This window comes from Pteropus vampyrus, unplaced genomic scaffold (assembly GCF_000151845.1).
Source record: "Pteropus vampyrus isolate Shadow unplaced genomic scaffold, Pvam_2.0 Scaffold1, whole genome shotgun sequence".
NCBI lineage: Eukaryota > Metazoa > Chordata > Mammalia > Chiroptera > Pteropodidae > Pteropus > Pteropus vampyrus.
This window is the reverse complement of record NW_011888782.1, coordinates 41262005-41272343: the sequence shown is the minus strand read 5'-3', so window position 1 is coordinate 41272343 and position 10339 is coordinate 41262005. Positions and strand designations below refer to the sequence as shown.

General features: G+C 37.0%; 1 pseudogene; it reads left to right on the top strand.

Annotated features, from left to right (window-relative positions):
- Positions 1-644: 644 nt before the first annotated feature.
- Positions 645-768, top strand: LOC111736975 (annotated as a pseudogene).
- The last annotated feature ends 9571 nt before the right edge of the window (positions 769-10339 follow it).

Sequence of the window (10339 nt, the reverse complement as noted above, 5' to 3'; positions counted from 1 at the left end):
AGAAGTGTTTTATCTATTGATCTGTGTGACAGCCATGTATATGTAAGAAACTATTGAAACGTACATATAAAAATTGAACAATACACTTAAAATGAGTGCACATCCACTTTATGTACTTTATCGTTGTGTTATACCTCAATTTTTTTAATATGAAAAAAACTAAATTCTAAATCAATGGTTTATGTATTAGTTTCCTAGGGCTGCTATAACAAAGTATTACAAACTGAGTAGCTTAAAAATATATATTTATTTTCTCACAGTCCTGGAGCTCACAAGTCTGATATCAACACGTCAGCAGGACTTGCTCCCTCCAAAACCTTTAGAGGAGAATCCTTCCTTGCCTCTTCCTAGCTTTTGCTGGCTTGCCAACAATCTTCGGCATTCCTTGGCTCACAGACGCCACTCCAATTCTCTACCTTTGCAAGGTGTCTTCCTTGTGTTTCTGTCCTCACTTGACCATTTTCTTATAAGGACACCAGACATATCAAATTAGGGGCCCACTCTATCCCCCTATGACTTCATCTTAATTAATTACATCTGCAACAGCCCTATTTTCAAAGAAGGTCACATTCTGAGGTACTCGAGGTTAGGACTTCAACATATATTTTAGGGGGACACAATTCAACCCATTAAAGTTTACAATTCACTACGGCCATGCCACCCTGAACACACCTGATCCCACCTGATCTTGGAAGCTAAGCAGGGTTGGACCTGGTTAGTACTTGGATGGGAGACCACCTAGGAAGACCACCTAGGAAGAAGCAAAGAGAGATGCCGTGAAAAGAATTCCAATGGGAAATAGGACATGTCTTGCTGCTTCCCGTGAATCCATCTGCCAAGATTACCTTAACCATGAGTGGACCTCCAGCTGTAAAGAATGTACTCTGCTAACAAAACCATTTTAGAAAGACATCAATTAAAAAGCAGACATATTTATACATATTCATACAAATTGATGCTATCTTCACTGACAGGACTGGCCTGTATCCATCTGGCACGTTCATTCTTAGGTAGTTCTACCTACCCATTATGGCACCATTGAGTAGTTCTGCCTTTTGCCTGACCTTTACAAGACCATAATTTCTGAACCAAAATCTAATCTGAGAAAGAAGTCTTTTTTCCTGATTTGTGAATTTATTTATGTAATATAGATCTATAGATATAGTAAATCCTTATAAATGAGGATCAATTGTGTCAGATTTAGAAATTTAATCTTTATAAATGAGGATCAATTGTGTCAGATTTAGAAATTTAATCTTTTTATTGAAAAGAATAAAATTACTCAAAATTGAGTCTCAGATAGAAAATCCAGGACATATGGTCATCACACAAGGAAAACTGAGCTTTGTAGAGGGAACAGCAGTCATCTGGAAATTGTCCCTTGCTTCTGGCAACACAGGAATTTGCCTCAGGAAAATTGATCACTCTGCGAGTGCAGGGTCCAGCTCAGCCAAGGAAGACCGGTCATCTGCTGATGATAATGAGGAAAGAACGATTCCACAGGCTAATGAAAAGCATTTATCAGGACCCAATTTCCTTCAGCTGCATTAATATAGTCCCTGATCTGCTGTCTGCAGTTCCCTACGTGCTCCTTTCCATCCTGAGTATGCTTATGCTATTCCATGGGTATCTGAGGCTCCTTTCCAACAGACCTAACTATGAGATGGCCTTTTCTGCATGTTTGCCAATTCTGTTAGTTACATATAGTGCCTTGCATCTCAAATTAATTCATCCGTAAATGAACATTTTGGCCACGGCAAGATAGTGAATATTTCCATTTCTAAAATAGCAGAAGTCATTACAGAAAATAAATGTTATTTCCATTCATTGATTACTCTCTACCATGTACCTATGCATTTAATTTTTAAAATAAAATAAAAGCTGATTTCTTGGTCATGGGTAAAATTTTGACATTTATTTTTTTTAATTACTTGCATAGTTTCTTTTTTATTTTCAATTACAGTTAATGTTCAATATTATATGAGTTTCAGATATACAGCATAGTGGTTAGACATTTATGTAACTTATGAAGTGTTCGCCCCAATAAACCTAGTACCCATCTAGCAACATGCACAGTTATTACAACATTATTGACTATATTCCCTATGCTATACTTTATATCCTCATGACTATTTTGTAAGTGACAATTTGTACTTTTTAATATCTTTGCCTTTTTCACCCAGTCCCCCAATTCTCCTCCCATCTGGCAACCATCAGTTTGTTCTCTGTATCTATGAGTTTGTTTCTGTTTTGTTTATTCATTTATTTTGTTTTAGATTCTACATACAAGTGAAATAGCATGTTATTTGTCATTCTCTGACTTATTTCACTTAGTATCATAACCTTCTAGGTCCATCCATGTTGAAAATTATGACACTTCTTAAATCACGAAAAAAAATTATTATTTTGGCATTATAAAGAAGACCTGACAACATCTGATAAAACACACTCTTTTATAGATGAGGAACTTTAGTCACAAAGAACTTAGGACAGCAGGACTCAAACTTGAATGTGCATCAGAACCACCTAGGATATGTTGACAAATAAACTCCTTGACTCCTGTTGATCAGAGATTCCTTCAGTAGGTCCGGAGGGGAGGGCAAGGAATCTGCCTGTAGGAGGGTATAATTTACATATTTAACAATCACCCCAGGTGATTCTGATGCAAGCGGTATCCAGAATGCACTATGAAAACATATCGAAACCGCCCCTGGGGTCACACAGACAGAGACTGCAGAGTCTCAGCTTAGACTTTTGGGACTAAGATGAGGAGTAAGGAAGGCATCATGGCCCTTGGGCCTGACTCTCCCTCCCCTGCCCTGCTCCTCACTGTCATGCTGCCTTCACACTTGCCCTGAAAGCAATCTAAGGTAATTGTCACATTGGAATTAAAATTTGAATGGCATGTTGCAAACTATACCTCAACATACACCATTAGATTATTAGATCCCCATAATAAACATTATGTGCTTTTATTATCTTCCTTTCACAGAGATTCAAATTAGGCTTAGAATAGTTAACCTGTCCAAAATAACACAGTAAGAAAGTACAAGAGCCATATGCAAACCCACACTTTGGGCATATAAACCTACTGCTTTTCTAAAGGATCCAAGTGTGATGAAGCAGCTTTTCCTGCTTAAAACTTTGTCACCATCAAGTACAACTAACCTTTCTCCTAGTCCTTCTGTCAGTCAGTGACATTTATTTGGCACCCTGTGTGTGCAGAAGGCTAAATACAGGATCTAAAACAAAGGTCCACAATCGCCCTTGCAGGAGCTAAGCATGCTCTCAGGCATAGAGTACTTTTTATTTGCACCACTTTGCTTTTTCACTTCTTCAGGAGCACATCTGGCTTTCTGAATAGAGTTAACAGTGTGTTATAATAAAGCTTTTCCAAATTGCTTCCTGATTGGTATTCAGTTTTTAAAGCACATCATGATTTGGGATGGTATTTCACTCATACTAAAAGCAGAACCAGAAATTCTCTTGACAATAGAACTTTCACTTGTAACTTAAACCCCACTGCAAAATTCAGAGCCTTTTCAACTGAATATTGAGTGGCCTCAAACTTGAGAAAAGAGATATTCACTTCCCCTGAGGCACAAACACCTTCTCCAGGGCCAATTTTTGTATAGTCAGCCACCATCCCAATACCACCTTTTTCCTAGTCGGTACAAAAAGACTGTTGGGAGGGAATGGGGATTTTCCAGAAGTCTGTAAAGAGTGTTTTGGCTTTTTTCATCCCTCCATGAAAGGAGGGAGCAGTATTGCTAAGAGAGAATCTCGTGTAATCTGAGGATTCACCTGAAGAGTCTTCACACTGCAGACCCTTGGCTGTCTCCCAAAGACTTTCAGAGGGTTCACAAGGTCAAAACTCATTTCATAAGAATTGTGAGACATTATTTCCCTTCTGAATATATTGATATTTGCACTGGTGGTGCAAAAGCAATGAAGGGTAAAAACAATGGTGCCTTAGTGCAATTCAAGGCAGTGGCACCAAACTTACTAGTAGTTATTGTATCCTTTAACTCCATACATTCAGGGTAAGAAGGAGAAAAAGGCTCACATAACCATGTCCTTGATGAAGTAGTAAAAATTATTAATTTTATTACATCTTTTCACTTGACTACATGTCTTTTTAATATTCTGTGAGAAAATGAATGGGAGTACAGGTAAAGCACTTTGACTGCACACTGAAGTACCTGTTGTCTTCAAGAAAAGTACTTATGTGATTGAGTTATAAGCTCAAGTAGCTGCTTTTTCTCATGGAAGACTGTACTAGTGTCCTATTGCTGCTATAACAAACTTGGTAGCTTAAAACAACACAAATTTAATATCTTACATTTCTGAAGTTTAGTAGTCTGACACAGATCTCGCTGGGCTAAAATCAAGGTGTCAGCAGTAAGCTCCTTCTGGAAGCTCTTTAAAAAATCCTTTTTTTTTTTTTTTTTTTTTTTTTGCCTTTTCCGGCTTCTAGAATCCACCTGCATTCTTTGGCTCATGGCTCTTTTCTCTATGTTCAGCCAGCAAAACAGTATCTTCAAATCTCCTGCCTCCCTCTTTCATTTATAAGGACCCTTGTGATTACATTGGGCCAACCTGATAATCTAGAATAATCTCCCTATCTTATATACCTTAACTGAATCACATCTTCAATGTCTCTTTTGCCATGGAAAGTAACATATTCACAGGTTCCGGGGATTAGTGCATAAGCATTTTGGAGGGGGCATTATTCTGCTTCTCATAAATCTCATTTTTACTTGAAAGAGTGAATAATAGACAAACTATGATTATCCAGACTTGGGTATTTGGCAGACATTTGCTTAAAATCAACAAAGTAAGCCCGTCACTTCTTGGAAAACATCTCATAGTATTTTTAACCAAAGATAAAATTTGAGTTTTCAAGTGAAAATGAAAATTTTGGAAAACTTGTGTCTACCACAATGAATTTCATAGCTTCCTAATACTTAAAGACTTTTGTAATAAGGTTGTAGTGTGATTTTATTTTAACATTGAATAATGATACATGTTCACGTTTAGAAAATACAGTTAGCTAAGTGAACCAATATTTTTCAAATGACCTCTGCATGCCATTACAAAATCATGATTGGTAAACAATTATTGCACATTATTCAGTATGCAAAAAGAATCAATAGATTTTAATGCAACAGAGTGTGAAAAGTTTTGTTAATATGGTTTTAAATTCCATATTGCAAGCAACCTTTAAGAAACTACTACTTTCAAATTATGGTATAGTATTCAAGAAGAGGCCATCAAAATATACCTTCTTTTCCAATTATGTATGTGTTATGCCAGATTTTCTTTGTATATTGCAATTTTTAAAAAAGGGATCACAACAGATTAAATGCAGTAAAAGATATTAGAATACAATTATCATCTATTAAGCCAGGCATAGGATATTTGCAAAATTGAAAACAATGCCACTCTTCTCACTGATATATGTTTGTTTGGGAAAATATAGCTATCTGTCATTTAAAATAATTGGTTACATGGATATGTAATGAATTTATTGTTCTTTTTCAAAGAATTAGTAAATATTTTTAATTGCTCAGTTTTATTTTCTAATGTGGTAAATATTGGTAGCTATAATTTATATAAACAAGACATTCAGATTCCCCAATAATTTGAAGAGTGTAAAGTGGTCCTGACACCAAGAGCCACTAATCTACCTTACACTTACCAGTTTTCTCTACTTTTATAGAGGAAATAGAAGAAATAGTCATTATTAAACAAAAGAAATCCATTAAATAGGTTCTAAGTAAATGATCATGAAAGTAAATAGTTTTTTTTTTAAGCTCAAGGCCCCATTTCTTGTTCCTTAGTCCAAGACCTCAAAACCTTTGTCCTGTCACCTTTCCTAACATTAGTGACACATGTTTCACATATAAGTACTTGGAGGTAAAAGTTCTACCTCATCTCAAATCCCCATAGACCAAACTTCTAGAGTTAATAACAATAAAGCATTGTGTAGTGAGTTACATATAATTGTAAGCATGAAATAACATGTAACACATGCCAGCGAAATGTTCTCTATTGAGGCCAAATTCCATAAAAGTCAATTCTCTGGGGATAGGATTGTACTGTATCTGACACATGATTCAACATTGCATACTTCTAGTTATGTGTCATCTCCTGAGGTATATGATGTCAATCTACAGTATCTGATGAGTAGCCTTCTCAAATGTATATAATTATATTATGTGTGAGAAACTTGGCCAGCCTAAACCTAAGACCTAAAAGCTGACCTTTACTCGACAGTAGCAGGTGACATTCTGCAGGCAAAATAATCAAATAAACAAACTAACAAACCAGAATAGCTACATTTTTTTCTTTTTCTGTATTCAACAGTGCAGGGACATTGTGCTATGAACAGAGAGTGGCATTTTGACTGATACTAGCAGCATATTGTTTTACATACTCTGTTTCTCCACCCAAGTGAGCCAATGCCACACTTACGTAAACCTGAGGCCTACAGTAGGAGGCCAAGCTTGCTCATGCAGGAGGAAAGAAATTGACACGTGGAATCCCCGCTCCCATACCTTCATCAGATGCAGAAGCCAGGCCTAAACACCATCAGAGAGAGTTAGCTACCAGCTTTGTCTACCCGCTAAAACCATTGTCATCAGTGGCCAAAGACAGACCTGCCACCAGGGAAGGCAGAGGAGAAACGGGGAGCAACAAACTCAATGCCGGCCAAATTGTTCCTAGGCAGAAGTGTGAAGAAGGAGGAGGTCTTTAGGCCATATTTCCTCTCCTTCCAGCCCCTTTATTACACATCTTTTCACTGTTGGAGACCAAGTATCACCTTATCAATAGATGATTGAGTACCTGATATACACCTCTAATCCAGTGTATTCGTTTGCTAGGGCTGTCACAACAAAGTATTACTAACTGAACGACTTAAAAGATTTATTTTCTCACAGTTCTAGAGGCTAGAAGTCCAAGACCAAGGTGTTTGCAGGGTTGGTTTCTCCTAAGGACTGTGAGGGACAGTCTGTTCCATGCCTCCCCACTTGCCTCTGATGGTTTGCTGGCAGTCTTTGGCACTTTTTGGCTTATAGATGCATCATTCCAATCTCTGCTTTGATGTTCACAAGGTATCTTCCATGTGCGTGTCTGTGTCCAAATTCCCCTTTGTATAAGGGCAACAGTTGTACTAGGTTATGGCTCACCTAATGATCTCAATTTGATTATCTACAGAGACTGTTTCAAAATAGGGTCACATATTCAAGTACTGGGGTTTCAAACTTCAATTTTTGGTGGGGGGACACAATTCAACCAAAAGCGTGCAGTATAAAAACAATCTCTAGTAAAATGCTGAATTAGACTCTACAACTTAGCTTAGAGCCCAACGGCTCCCTCTTACAAAACGGATTGCCTGAAAAAAAGGAAGGCAAAAGAGAGTCAGCATATGGGTGCAGTTACCCGCCCTATAGTAATATGCGACCCAATCAATGCCTAGATTCTAACAGGCAGGGTGAAGATTCTTGAGAACATGTTAAATTAAGTAGCTATATCAGAGAAGACGCTGCCCATTTCAAGTCACGAAAACACTTGTTTTGTTTTGTTGAAATGGCAATTACCAGGATGCAAGAATGTGTGTATCTCTGCAGTCCTGGGCCTTTTGCCCTCAATTCCATTCTTATCCCTTCCCCTCCTGTGTCGTATCTCAGGGGGCTGATTCTGCAGGCTTTGTTTCCCAGGCTCCTATGACAGCTGGATTTTGGCCAGTTCAGGCCAGTGGGAGGTATTGAGAGTAGATTGGAGTATAGAGGAAGGGAGAAGCCTCTCCTCCTCACGTGGCTTCTCTTAAAGCAGCTGCATCTCCTCCATGGTTCAAGTTTCCTCTAGCTTCTTCCAGATGACCTAACCTTCTGAGCACACTACATCCCCCTTTTGTCCCTCCAGACTAAGGGTGTTAGTGGTTTTCTCTGGGTTGCCTCACTGACCCCTATTTGGCTCCAGCTTCTCTATCACCAGTTTAACCAATTCCTGAATTAAATCCTCTTTGTTAGGGTCTGAAAGCAGCAAAATCCTAATAGCAAAGAGCACACTCAGAGCCAAGTTTTGGTCTCTCTATGTCATTCTCCATTAAAAGAAGTCTGAGATACTTAGAGAGATGGGTGATTTCAGAGCTATGATAGGGAAAGAATAAAATGAGCCCGTAATATATTTTGAGGCCAAAACATAAGAAAATACTCTTAGAATGATGGGGACATGTCAAAAGGACACAGATGCTAGCTAAAAGGAGCTCCCTCTGGCCAAAATAGGATAATTTGAATATCAAAATAGTGAATGCAACATTATAATTCATTGAACAAGTTACAAAACCAAAAATTTGCACTGACATGAATTAAAGTTCAATGAGGAACAAGATGTTTACATAGTCTCAAAGTAAGCTCTTTCCTCAAATACAAAGGGGAAAAGATTAGCTTTAAAGTATAGAAGTCTGACAGACTTCTAAGAAAGTGATCAAAGTGAACATGACAAATAGGACAAAACAAAAATGTGTGCCACCTAATAGGATGGACTGAGAAGAACACAGCATCATTTCTGTGTATTCCCATCAAATACATAAATCTGAGTCTAATCATGAAGCAACATCAGACAATGCCAAAAGAGAGAGAGAGATTCTATAAAATAAGTGGCCTATAAACTTCAAAACTGACAAGATCATGAGTCTGTGACTGTTTCAAAGTAAATAAATCTCTCTATTGAAGATTCAGTGGTTTTGATTTTCCTGTTAACATCCAATTCATACCCTTATCTTCCAAACAGTAAGCTCTCGCTTAATAAAATAAATAAATAAATAAATGCTTACAATACTAAAAAATAATAATAATAAAATAAAAAATAAAAATAAATAAATAAATAAACAGTAAGTTCTCATGGGCAGAGGGCTCCTTCACAGCTTCTACAATGCAAGCACAGCAGCACACAGTTATTATCAAACACGTATTTGTTGGTTTGACCAACATTAAGAACTCAATAGTCCATGTTAATGAATTAGTAAACTTCGATTGGCAAAGCCAGTTAGCCCAACTGACTAAACTGGTCCTATGGTGCCAGGTCAATTGTCCATCTTCATGGGCTGTGGTCATATGCTGACTACTGGGCCTCATTTTAACTCCAGCTTGAGCTTGCATTTGCATTGGATATTACAGTTTGACAGCATGCTTTTATTTAAACTGTCACATTGTCTTTTTACATTCATGGCAACCCTGTGAGATAGGCAAGGTATTTCACCTCTATCTTATAGATGAGAACACAGGCACTGAGACAGATAAGTGGTTCAGCCTAAATCACCCAGTTAGAAAGTAGCAGAGCAGAGATTTGATCTCAGTTCTCTGACTCCAAATCTTGCACACATGTCTCTGAGCCTGGGAAGAACGAGGAAAGGAGTATGCCTGTAAGGTGACTCATCCAGCCAGTTGTTCCAAAAAGGATTTGAGTAGCTAAGGTTGTCAACAGCTTTATCTTCAAATATGAACACCATATGGTTAGATAATAATGTCTACCCCTTAAAGTGAGTTCCCTCCCTCTTTGACACAGAATTTGACTAGCATCTTAGCAACACAGACTTAAAGCCCCTTACCATGATATAAGCAATAACACATTTATATACAATTGCACTGTAAAAGCCCCTAGATATCAGAAATGTAGGGCATGAAAATCTGTTCAGTGATTTTCAGAAGTCTAGAAAGGCATCTTGATAATAAATATAAATAAATAATGCAAACAGGCTTGATATTGAAAAATGTTAGTTATATAAATGTTTATATTTTTTAAAAAGCATGCATAGGTAGAAATATTTAGACTAAATTAGGTTCTGTTTTACATTTCGCTTTGTTTTGCAAAATTTACACAGTGAGAATCTCCTACTTAATTATCTGCTTTTTTATTTTTCCCAACAATAATTAGATTACTAAATGTTAAATTAATGAACCAATAAATCAATCAATAACAGAATAAACTAAAATGCAGAGTCAAATTATCTAGTTTACTTCACATATTTCTCTTCATGTTTACATTTTTGAAATCAATACTGATTTAGATTAATAGACATTCCAACAATATATTACAAAGCAAAATTGTAAAAGTTGTTTAGTTAATATTTAGTACATTTAATAACTCTACTCTCTCCTTAAAAAAAAAAAAAGAGGTTGTCAAAAAAGACAAGTTAGGGAATGTAGGCTAGAATGTAGTCAAAATGTAGGCTTTAGGAAAAGAAAAATATAGTCCTGCATAGCTAGAGAAAGGAATCTAAGCATTGTTCTCACCCTTTTTCCTGTTCTCTCAACGAAATTAAGACAATGTC